Here is a 13775-nt window from a genome sequence, read left to right as displayed (position 1 = left end):
TGATCCGCTTACTTTTTTTTACTATAAAATTGTTTCTTATATATAAATAATATTTTTTTTTAAAATAACTCGGATATTAATTTTTAGTATATCCCTATTTTCTAGGATATTCATATCAAATATTTGGTGAAAATAATTTAAAGATGTTATAACCCGTTTAAGGGCTATTTGGGTTTGGTGAGACCCGTACCCGTGAATTCAGGTCAAATGCATGAGAAACCTCCATTTACAAATAAAGTAATTTGATTACTTGAGAAAATATAGAAATGTTTCATTTATATATATTTATATATATTTAGATTATGTACATACATGTGTTACTTTACGTTTATTAGTTGAATTGACATTAGTTGATAATGGTCAAGGCTAGTATTTGTGATATTGAAAATTATGTGGTGGTTCTATCCCATTTTGAATATCTCATATTTATTTATCTGTGAACATCCAATTTGTAGGCATGAATCAAAAGTCATAAAAGAAATTGTTGATACAATTTCTGATAGACTGTTCGGTGCCTTTGATTCCGGTGTTGACGAAGATCTTGTTGGGATAACGACCCGCTTGAATGATTTGGAATCACAATTAACCATGGGATCAAACGAAATCATCATGGTTGGGATATGGGGAGTTGGGGGTAGTGGTAAGACTACACTTGCATTTTCTCTTTATAAAAAGATCTCTAGTCACTTTCAAGGTCATTGTATTATTGACAATATTCGGATGGAATCAGATAAACAAGGTTTAAAAACTCTCCAAGAAAAAGTTATATCAGGCATTTTTAAAACACGTCGATGGGTACAGCATGTTGAGACTGGAAAGGACATGTTAAAAAGTAGGTTATGTAAAAGTAAAGTTTTGATACTTCTTGATGATGTTAATGATCTTGATCAACTACAAGCGTTGGCTGGATCAGATAAATGGTTTGGTAGTGGGAGTTTAGTAATAATCACGACCAGAGATGAACATCTGTTAAGAAGCCACGGCGTAAAGTTAATATATGAGGTCAAATTGTTATCAGATAAAGAGGCTATTAGACTCTTTAATATGCATGCCTATAATGAAAAAGACGCTGTAGAAGATTACGATAAACTTTCATTACGTGTGGTTTCTTATGCTGCCGGGCTCCCATTAGCACTTAAAGTTTTAGGTTCTTTTCTATATGACAAAGACAAAAATGAGTGGTTAGGTGCCTTGGAGAAGTTAAAAGACATCCCAGATCCCAAGGTCATTGATGTGCTCAAAGTTAGTTATGATGGACTTGAAACATACCAAAAAGAGTTATTCTTGGATATTGCATGCATGTGGGAGATGGAAAACTATGGATGACTTGAAGCTTGTGATTTTTACCCTAAAATAGGGATAAAAGTATTGAGACAAAAAGCTCTCGTAAGTATTGTGGATGGTAGGTTTGATATGCATGATCTAGTTCAACAAATGGGACACTATATTGTTAGAGGAGAATATCCAAAGAATCCTGAAAAACATAGTAGAGTTTGGAAAGATGAAGAAATCAGGAACATGTTCTCTGAGGATACAACAGTGGTAAAGGTTAAGCTTTTCAAAATATGCATAAAATGATACATTGTTTTCTTCTTTATTGCAGGAAGTTCACGACATTAAGGCCATAAGATTCGAAAACCATTATTACAATCATGACCATTATCTATTGCCATTCTGTAAAATTGTTTCAAACATGAAGAAACTAAGATGCCTTATGGTAAAAATTAAGAAAATCATGATGATTGTACCGTGCTCTGGTAAGAAGGTAGAGGAGTATTATGAAGGCCCCATATTTCTTTCAAATGAGTTACGGTATATCGATTGGGAGAAGTATCCTGCAAGTCCATTCCCGGATAGTTTCCATCCAATGAAGCCTGTTGTTCTAAAATTGAGTAGTATGCAAAAAGAACTTTGGAAGGATTATAAGGTAATTCATTTTATTATACATATAGAAGTAGTGGTTTAACATGATTTTAAGGTAATTAATTACTAGAAAATAGATCTTTAATGACGCTCAATGTATGTCATTAAAGGGGGTGGATGGCAAGCAAAATGTGTCAAGGAAGGCCGCGTCATAAAAGAATATGACGTGCCTTTGCTTGTCATATGTTTATGACACGACATTTATGACACGGGTTTTTATCTGCATTTTTGACATACATTTTTGGCATGCAAATGGTTTTAGGTGTTTTAAAAAATATATCTTTTTGTAAAATTACTAATTTTTACATTAACTGACAACTAAATGACAATTGATGTCTCATAATACAAAATAAAATACATATATAACAATACCGCCCAATTCATACAATATTTTATAAATCATTTTGTCCGTTTTGGCCCGTTCTCTAAAACAAGTATCTAGTTTAGTTGTAAGGCCTTCCAATAAAAGAATGCAATAGTGAAGATTTTCCTGCCTTTTGGCCCAAAAACAATAAACTAGAAGACATTTCGGTCCGAGCTTTGCTTCTTACGGTCAGCACGTCCTGTTCGGGCAAATCTTACTGATGCATATGACGTCAACACTCAGTACTGGATCTAAAACTATCATAAAAGCCCACTGCATCCACCAAAACATGTAATAAATATTAAAAAAAAGTTTAATTACCAGAAATATTTATATACCTCTGACAAAAAATCCATCAGCAGATAATCCTCCCAATGCGTTTTTTCCTGCAACATTTGCATTCAGAGTTTCCTTTCAAGGACTGTAATGCAAACACAGCAAATTTAAATTCTGATGAATGTAAATTAGCAAATTTAAATTCCACAAAAGTTATAACTATAATAATAATGGACTAAATGACAATGTGACTCGCACCATCTCTGTCAAACAAGGTAAGACTCCTTCATTCCACAGCTTCGCTTGTCAACTCCACACTCTTCTAAAGGAAAAAGACAAAAAGCATTAAACCAGTTACCAAAATAAGTAAAAAAATAATCATTTACCTTATCAGAAGTTCTTTTAAATGCGTCTTCATAAAACAGTCCATGAATCTAAACGCCTTTTTGAATAAACAAAGTGTATATTGGCCGTCGTGCAATGGGGTAAAGGCAAAAGTAGGTTTATTTCTTATCGGGATTGGAAGACCGGAGTTACTGGTAAAACTCCTTGGAGGTGCGGTTATCATCAGTAGTTTGACCATTACCAGAGCTTCAAGAGACGTGGAACTAATGAGATGTCTTGCTCGCCTGCGTGACCCACAATGTGAGCTTCTCTTGCTTCGCTCATGTATGGGGATGGCTAAGTTGTTGTTCGGACTCCGAACATGTCAGCCTATGTTTGTTAAGGAAGTTGTCTCTGTTTTTGACAAAGGGCTTCGAGCGACGATTGAGGATATTGTGGTATTTGGGGGTCCATTTTTTGGGGATTTTCAATGGAGACTAGCCTCTCTCTCTATCCATTTCGGTGGTTTAGGGTTATATTCAGCTGAGTATTTTTCCACCTATGTTTTCGTAGCTCAAGAGCACAATCTTGGAAGTTACAGGACCACATTTTGCGTGATTGTGGTGTTGATGGGTTAGATTCTGATTTTGGGTGTCCGATGGATTATTTGCACAACTCTATTCCCGATTTTGATCTTGGCGGGTTCGCTAATAAGAACACCGCCCCCCTAAAGCCCAAAATGTTTTGGCGAGTGCCCTTTATAGTAAAACCCTCCAAAGTTTGGGAGAAAAGTTTGGCATGTCCTCTCGTCAAAAAGCGGTATTAGAATGTCTTCATGCTCCTCATGCTCAAGACTTTTTGACTGCCACCCCCATCGAAGGGTTAGGCCAGCACATGTCAGCAGTGGAGTACCGAGCCATTCTTAAATATCGTTTAATGATCCCCATGTTCCCAGTTGATGAGCCATGCCCGATCCGTCGTAAGGTTTATCTAGATAATTTTGTTGAACACGCAGTTCATTGCAAAGAACTCCCGGGGTTTAAATATAGACATGATTTGGTCAGGGATGTCCTTTGTGATGTGTTAAAACGGTCGGGAATCTCGGCAAGAAAAGAGGCTCCTGTGAATTTCTTGTCGAATCCACATGAAGGAAGGTCTACTCTCTGACCAGCGGACATTCTTGTGTTTAGATAGGCGGGGGGAAGCATGCTTGTGTGGACCTCACTGGGGTGTCCCCTCTTGTCGGGTTTAGGGACACCGGGTATGTTGCTAGGCAGGTCGTGCTAAAAGCAGAAGCAGGAAAAATTGATAAGCACGAAAAGGCGTGTGTGGATAATCAACACGCCTTAATTCCTTTTGATTTTGACACATTTGGGTCTCTTGCCCCCGATGCTGTTACATTTCTAAAAAGAGTTTGACGGGTCGTGCACAGTAACTCATCGACGCCGAAGAACGATAATTTTGTTTTCAATAGGATCGGTTTTGCCATTCAAAAGGGGTGGCGGTGCAGCTTGTTGCCCGCTTACCTGCCTCTTTATTGTAATTGGATCCTTTTATAACAATGTGTTAAGAAATAGAAAGGCCGTTTACGTTTAACCATTCTCAGCGACTCCTTCAGGCAGTTTTTCTTGGACAACTCTTCTCATACCCACTAATTATGAGGGTTACAATGGAGCATTACAATATTTGACCTGTTTAAGATCATGATAAATGAATATGATACTTTTTGATTTTAAATCTAAAACAATATTCATAAAATTTTCAGTAACAATCAACAAATCAAAGGTAAATTGAGATGAAAACAGTTAAAAAAATGAAGAATTCAGCAAATAAATTAGGTTCCTATGCGTGTTACTATGTGATCGTTTAAAAAGTTTGTGCCAACTCGTATCATCATGATCTTGAAAACTAGCCTTAGATCATCTACAACAGTTAACCAGATACCTCTGGCCTAGGGTTTAGGCAACCATAACCGAAAGAATCACCGATTTAATATAAGTAACCGTAATAACCTAATATGACAAGCTATATGTTACAAGCCAAACAGAAGAACTCAACACAAAATACTAATCTAATAGGTGAGGGAACCCATTTGACTTATAAACCCCACATCCATTGCCCATAAAACCCATGTGGGACAAGTCCCCTAGCAATGGTTTTAATCTGTAAAAGTACACCCTCCTTAAGAGCCAACGTCCTCGTTGGTCACGGTCACGTTAGTCACGACAGGCTCACTCCAGGCCACCACTCCGAGTCCTCGTTGGTCATGGTCACGTTGGTCATAACTGGCTTCCTCCGGGCCACCACTTCGCGGGCCACCACTACGAGGTTGGCTCTGATACCAATGTTACAAGTCAAACAGAATAACTCAACCCAAAAAACTAACCTAATAGGTGAGGGAACTCATTTAGCTTATAAACCCCACATCAATTGCCCATACAACTGATGTGGGACAAGTGTCATACCTTGCAATGGTCTTAGTCTGTAACACTATAAATACAATTAACAAGCACAAACACGTAAGCACGTACAATTGACACATACAAATCGAGAAATATGACATACCAGAAATCGGAAAGCATGTTGTCGCCGGAGACGATGAAGAGTGAAGATGTTCATAGTACGAACTTGTGAGAATCAATTTTGTGAGGATCGAATGACTTTTGGGCAATATGGTGACAATAAAAAAATGACACAAAAATTCATGTCCTCTATTCTTTAGATATTTTTAAAAGATGACATTTCTTCATAACAAACACTTTTAAACGTCATTGGTTCATTGTGTGTCATAATTGACGTGTCATTAAATGTAAAAAGTAGTGACTTAAGACTAACGTTTGATTAACTTTATCTTAGAGGAGCAAATACAAATGCTTCAACAAGTTAGTGATGGCAATAGATTATATATATGTGTATTATATCCATCTATATAATTGCCTATTAACGCTTTCTGGTTGCCTCCCCCTCCTTTTAGGCCACCACATTTATTTAACATGCTTCGAAACCGTTTACCTATTTATATTATAATGAATTATAACATCTAATGTATTTATTAAATAGCCTCATAATCATCAAATAATATTTTACGGGTCATGAGTCTCACCAAATCCGAATAACCTTTAAACGTGTTATAACATCTCATCTATTTGTGAAACCCTTTAATCATCAAAAAAATTTCACGGGTCATGGGTCTCACCAAACCCGGATAACCCTTAAACATGTTATAACATCTCATTTTTTTGTGAAATAACTCATTAATCATCAAACAATAATTTTCGCGGGTCATGGGTCTCACCAAACTCGGATATCCTTTAAACGGATTATAACATTCCATCTATTTCTGAAACCCTTTCATCATCAAACCCTAATTTAATTTATCTTCGCTACATACTCTTTGTCACCAATAGATCCTCTTCATCACCAGTTAACTTCCACCACCCATCATCATCAACACCCTCCTCATGCATCAATCACTATCGTCACATACATTAACCACCCCTTTTTCATAAGACAAATATATGTGTTCATGTTTGTTTGTTTATAAAAATCAACATGCTCATGTTTGTTTATGGTCGTTCGTTAAAAATCTAAAAAACCTACACATCTCATTTGAAAGAGTCCAGACATTAAAAAAAAGATAAAATGAACGTGACAAACTAATATATAGGTATTAAATCAAAACAAAACTGCATTAAAAAATAAAACAAATTATTATAAAATTTAAAATAGCAAAACGATTAAAAAGAAAAGCATACCTATTGTTGCCAATATCTGCAATAATATTGCTGAGGTGATGTTTCAGTTACTATTGTTGTATAAATTTAGTTGTTTTATTGTGTGCCTGCTTAATCTTTATGTGATGCAACTGCAAGAATTATTATCATAATAATAATAATAATCAAATGATCCAATTTTCATTACTTCGTTATTGCTGAACTGATGTCATGACTGAATTTGTTCAATACGTTGTAGAAGATTATGGACACTGTAGTATTTGCTTCATGAAATTAACTTCAAAGGAGCCACATGTCAACTGAACTCTTGGTTAATCTGTTAATAGACCCACTCATTTGAATTGATCCATTAAACAACCAACAATAAACGTAAATAAAACAAACTAAAGTTTAACTCAAACCAAAAATACATAGCATGGTATATAGATTCATGTAACCTTTAATTTAAATACCTAAACACATCATACATTAAGAATAATATATTCACAATAGTTTAAAAATAAATAAATAAAAGTAATCCGTCTAACGTGCGAGGTAAAACTAGTATGTGTGTGTGTGTCGGGTTAGGTTAAAATACAAAGTAAACAAAAAATACGAAGTTTGAGAAGAAATATTGATCATTGATCTTAGATTTGAATAGTTTTGATTAGTTTGAGAGAGAAAAAAAATATGGAAATGACATTAATGGGATACGCAAATTGGAGTTTAATAATTTCATCATTTTGTAGTTGGTTGATAATAACTGCACATTAGAAAATAGCTGCCAACGGTCCCAACTTTCACACTAATTGTTTCATTGCACCTCCGTTAAAAAAATTAACGTCATTAAATTAATTGATTTAAAATTTTTTACATGAATTATTTAAAAAATTATACATATTAGTTTATGTTAGACAAAAATAAACAATAATTAATTTACTAAATTAATTATTTAAAGATATGAAGTACATTAGTTCTTTTATAAGAAATATTTAAATATAACAATTTTTATAAATCATCTTATTTAAAAGAAAGATTATATGTTTATGATAATCAATGGATCATAAGATTTTGCTAAATATTTATGCTTGTTATTACAAAATAACTAGGGTTGATCTAATATTTACAAAATCAAAGTGTTTATATTGGATATTCATGATCATAATGATTCTTAAAACCAAAATATAAAATTTTTATTATAAAAGAATCATGGTCGTGAAAAACAAATTATGAACATTCAACATAAAAATCAAAACAAAAACTATAAAATGCATGAAATCATAAAGCTTACTTGTTAATGCTTTCAATCTTAAGAAAATAGTGTATTAAGATGTGAAAAATATGGAGGATTAGTCCTCCTTTTATAGTTAATTTTTAGAGTGGTTATATTTATAGAATTTAAGAAAGTAAATCATGTTTAATATAATTAAAACACAAATTAAAAAATAATTAAATGGAGTTTTCAAAAGGTTTAACTATTTTAATCAATTTTATTGAATTAAAACATTTATTAGTTTTTATTAATTAAATAACATATGAAATGATGATGATGATGACGATGAAGATGATGATGATGATGGTGGTGGTGGTGGTGGTGGTGGTGATGATGATGATGATGATGATAGGTCAAAAATAATTCAAGTAAATTGCATGGGATATGTACATGAATATATGATCTTGATTATGAATATTAACATGAACATGCAATACTACAAAGGTGTTGAAAAATATAATTGCATAGAAATGATCATATGATTGAAAGGTGAAATACGAGTAAGTTCAAAATTGACGAATGTCACATAAAATACATGAAACGAAACTTGAGATTAAATAATAACATTATAAAAATTATATATATAAATAAACACAAAACCAAAAATTTAAAACGGGTTGTGTTTTTGGGTTTGAAAAATAAAGAATGTTGCATTAAACAATTAGCAACAAATTACCCAAGTTTAGGGTTTTGAGGTAGAGAATTACGCAAAAAAAATTACCGAAACAAAGGAATTACTATATTACACTTATTGGCATCACCATCTTACACCCACAACACCAATAACACTAGAGGCCTTGAGTGCTGACTTTGGATTTAGGGTTCTTGTGTTTCAAAATTCGTGAGAGCGATGAAGAGGCTTATATTTAATCGAACTCATCAATGGCATTCAATTGATAAGATCTGCAACCATTTGGGAATACATGTAACCGATTAAAGGTGAGTTTAATATAAAAAATACCTTCCATTGGGGACGATGATAGCCAACAACGACGAGGTAGAGAGTAATCGTCGAGGGTACAGTTGGGGTGGGGTGGGGGGTGAATGGCAAATAAAACCTCACCTTAAATCGCAATAGCAACCCTAATGATTGTGATGAATGCAAAAGGTGTTATGACCCAGCTGTGATTTCTAGTCATGATTCAGAATTGAGGGAAGGAGGAAACCGTGAGGGTGGGGAGATGGATTGGAATTAGATTTTTGAGGATTTTTATGACATGTGTAAGTTATTCGAGTCAAAGCGGACGAAATCAATGAGAGCTCATTATTTACAAATGAAACAATCTGGTGGCTTCATAAGATGTGGGGAGCAACCAGAGCGTGACACGTAGGATTTTTTAAGGTTTCGTTTTTATATATTACTAGTTTTATCATCTGTATTACGGTGGTTGTTTTACATTATTCATATTCGCTTCTAATATTTATATAATTTTTGGATTTTAATTTTATTTCTTGTAAGGAATTTAGTAATATACTTAGGGTTTGATGATGGAAGGGTTTCACAAATAAATGAGATGTTATAACCCGGTTTAAAAATTATCTGGGTTTGGTGAGACCCATGACCCACTTATTATTTTTTTACTATAAAATTGGTTCTTAATTATAAATAATATTTGTTAAAAATATCGGATATTAAATTTTTAGTATATCTCTCTTTTATAGGATTTTCATATTAAATATTTGTTTAATGGGATGTTATAACCCGTTTAAGGCTATCTGGGTTCGGTGAGACCCGTACCTGTGAATTCAGGTCAAATAAATGAGAATTCTCCATTATAAATAAAATAATCCGGTGGCTTGTTAAAAATTAGGGAGCAACCAGAGAGCTTTTAAATGTTTCGTTCATATATATTTAAGATATTATATAGATTATAATATAATTTAAGGATATTGTAACTTTGGCCTATTGCCCGGTATCAATCCCAACTTAAAAAGTTCCTTATATTAATCCCAATTTTCATCATATTGGTTTTCAGTGAGCCTTTTCCTAACGAAGACTAACCCAATTAGTTTTTAGATAAAATATGTCATTTCTTTAAGTTGATGGGGGTAAAAAAAACTTTTGTTATCATAAACCAAGTTTATTTTTCTCTCCAACTTGGGGGGCAAACGAGTCGAGACGAGCTCGACTCGCTTCTATCTTTCTTTCTAAAGCTCGATTTCGACTCATAAGTGATTTTCAGACTCAAAGTCAGTTCGTTTACCATTTATTGATCAATTCTATATATTTATAATTAAAAAACTATATGTAGAAATAATATTATATACTATGTATTATGTATTTATTTTTTCGTTACAATATATATATATATATATATATATATATATATATATTATATATATATATTAATAAAAATTTTCAAACTCTCCTTCAAACCTAATATGCATGGAAGCAATGACGACAGTGGTGGTGGCAGCGGTGAAGGTGACCTTGGCGGCGGTGGTAGCGATGGAGGTGACGGTGGCATTGGTAGAAGCGGTGGCGCCAGCAGCGGGCGACAGAGTTGACGGTGGCGTTTTGAAATTTATTTGTCACTCTCAAGTTAGAGAAATGACAAATTTTTGCCTTAAAACTAACCAGGTTAGTCTCCGTTAGGAAAAAACGCGATGAAAGTCAATAGGATGAAAGTTGGGATTAACTTAAGGAATTTCTTAATTTGGGATTAATACATGCCATTAGGCCAAAATTTGGATTATTAAAATCCAATATCCTATAATTAATGAAAACAGAAAAAATAATAGTAATACTTTTTTTTATAATTAATTAACAAATACATAACTTATTAAAGATAAAATAATAAGGATGAAACTTTCAAGCATTTAAGTACATGAAGAAAAAAAAATGATTGGTTAGAATGACTTCTCGTAAAAACTTAAACATATATACGTATGTATATATGTATTATATATATCTTAAATATATATATATGAGCGAAAACTCTCTAAATTTTCTCAAACCATCCGATTGCATTATTTGTAAATGAAGGCTTCTAATGCATTTGACCCGAATCACGGGTATGGGTCTCACCAAACCCAGATATTCCTTAAATGGGTTATAAAATCTCATTAAAATAAAAATTAATCTCACCAAATGTTTGATGTTAAAATTCTATAAAATAGGAATATACTAAAAATTAATGATTTTTTTTAAAAAATATATATTTTATTTATAATTAAAAAATAATTTTATAGTAAAAAAATAAGCGGTCATGGACCTCACCAAACCCAAATAGATTTTAAACCGGGTTATAACATATCATTTATATGTGAGATCCTTTCATCATCAAATACTAAATATATTATTAACTTTTATACAATAAAATTAAAATCTAAAAAATATATAAATATTATAAACAAATAATGTAAAACAACCCTCGTAATACGGGGAATAAAAACTTGTGTGTGTGTATATATATATATACATGATTGATTTCTTTTGAGAACCACTTTAAGTTTTAAGAACTCAAAAGAACTCAACATAACGATTTTTTTTACACACATGTAATACGTAAGTGTAAGTAACGTAAAAAAAATTACAATATTTTTTACATACCCGATTCGACTTGTTACACATGTGTAACTAATATTTAAACTTGTGTAATTATCAAAAATCTTTATTCTCTCTTCTGATTAATTTTTTAATTAGATTTATTCTTAGCCACATATTCAATACCCATTTAATTAAATGTGTGGTTCATATTTAGTTTTTAAAGTTCTTACAATTCATCAAGTTCTCAAAATATCCCTCTCATATATATATATATATATATATATATATATATATTGAGAGAGAGAGAGAGAGAGATGTAGATCATATGAGATGTATAGAATTAAAGAGCACCAAATGTGCGCACCATAAAATTAAATAGATGATCAATTGAGTTCACAAGTTCTCCATTTGATCTCTTCTAAACTCACCCTTTTATAGATATTAGTCATACAAAACTATGTCTACTTTATCATACTAATTTTCATAAACCACGTTATTAATATTAACTGTGTACACTTCAGCGCCTACCACATTTGAAAGTGCTTGAACTTTCTTCTATGAAGAACCTACTCAGAACACCAGATTTTGATGGACTACCAAGTCTTCAAAAGTTGACACTCCATTGCTGTGATAAGTTGGAAGAGATTCACCCATCACTTGAAAATCATAGACGTCTTGTATACTTATGTATATTAGGTTGTTACAAGCTTAGAAGGTTTCCAAGATTTGTTAAGATGGAAAACCTCAAGACCCTTCAAATAATTGGTTGTCGGTTGAAAGATGGAGATTTTCCTACTGGTATTAGTGAGTTATACAACTTACAAGAGCAGTAATAATTTTTCACGATTAGCTTTCAACCTCTTGCAACTTACTCAACTCGATGTCCTTGACTTGTCATATTGTGATAATCTTGTTGAATTGCCTGAGCTCCCATCAAATTTAGCTACTCTTAAAGTAGAAAGTTGCTTCAAACTTACGACTGTTGGAGATTGCCACAAAAAATGTAAACAACTATGTGAAGTCTCACTTCATGGAGGGGGTGTCATAAACGATGGTGATATATTACTCCAATCCATGCTTGAGGTTTGTATGTTTTTTGTTTTCTTAATATCATCAAAAGCTAATCAAAATATAATGAGCCTGTATTAATTATTAGGGAAATTCTATTGAAAACGGGCATATGCTTCTCCGGCTTCAAGGTGTTGAGGTTGCAAAGGGGTTTACACCTCCGCAGATTAATGGGGGTGCATGCAAAGTGAAACTTCCAGAGAATTGGTACAATGACTTTTGTGGCTTCTTAATATGTTGTGTTTTGTCATTTAATGTCTCTTCTGTAGTATTAAGTATGAAGGATGTGATGAGTGGTAATCCAAGGGGTCTTTTACTTATGGAAAGGTACGAACCTCAGATTGAAAAGATAGCTATACACGATACATTTGTATGGTATGTTTCATTTAGTTCATTGAAAAACACTACATGGTGGAATCAAAGAAACAAAGCTCTGTTGTTTAACATTGAAGGTGTTGTTGATCATTACATGGACAACACGTGCCGTGGTGTTAGAGTTAGACTAGTTGACCAGAAAAGTACAACTAGTCGAAAAACACCACAGTATTCTCATCATGCGCCTAATTTCAAGATCGAAGATGACACAACGTCTGCTTTAACGATCTCCTTAAAAGAATTCTATGTGTAAGATATTAATCATTCACATGTACAGTTTGGGTTTAGATATGTCAAAGTATTCTCATCATGTACGAGCTGGGGGTCTCACTAGAAGCAGCCTCTCTATCCCTATGGGGGTAGAGGTAAGGCTGTTTGCATCTTACCCTCCTCAGACCCTGCCATAGCTTTGCTATTGGCGGGATATACTGAGTATGATGATGATGATGATGATGATGATGATGATGATGATGATGATGATGTATAGTTTGGGTTTAGATATGTCAAGGTGTGAAACTATGTTTAGAGTGTTCTCATATCAAGATAATATCGTTTAGGACTAAGTATGAACGGGTGTTATAAATCGGTGTGTCGCTCCAAACACACCTTTTCACTACGTGTAAATAAGTGTTATAATTAATGAAATTCAGTCGATCGATCCTTTTGCAATTCAATTGATTTTCAATTATTCATCTGGTTCATAATTCACTCCTGGGCAACTGATTATTAATCATTCTCGTTGTCACATGTATTTTATGTGAAATTTAATCATTCCCAATATTTATATAGTTACCAAAAAAAATTAGTATTGTTGCAAATGACTTTATTTTCTTGATATTCTATTTGTAAATGTAAAATGGAAGGTGATGTTTAGAGAATATTTGTCGATTTGAGTGAAATCAATCATCAAGTGTTGTGAGATGATTTTAACACAACAGGGAGATAATCGAATAAGATAACTAGATGGAA

The 13775-nt window shown here is 33.1% G+C and overlaps 1 pseudogene; it reads left to right on the top strand.

Moving 5' to 3' along the window:
* LOC143560983 (disease resistance protein Roq1-like) overlaps positions 1-13059 on the top strand; it is a 41694-nt pseudogene extending 28635 nt beyond the window's left edge.
* The last annotated feature ends 716 nt before the right edge of the window (positions 13060-13775 follow it).

The sequence above is a fragment of the Bidens hawaiensis genome, unplaced genomic scaffold (assembly GCF_021521415.1).
Source record: "Bidens hawaiensis isolate Kalapana, Puna unplaced genomic scaffold, B.hawaiensis_p1.1 tig00020520_1, whole genome shotgun sequence".
Taxonomy (NCBI): Eukaryota; Viridiplantae; Streptophyta; class Magnoliopsida; order Asterales; family Asteraceae; genus Bidens; species Bidens hawaiensis.
Note: the sequence above shows the minus strand (reverse complement) of the source record. Positions and strands in the feature narration are given on the sequence as shown.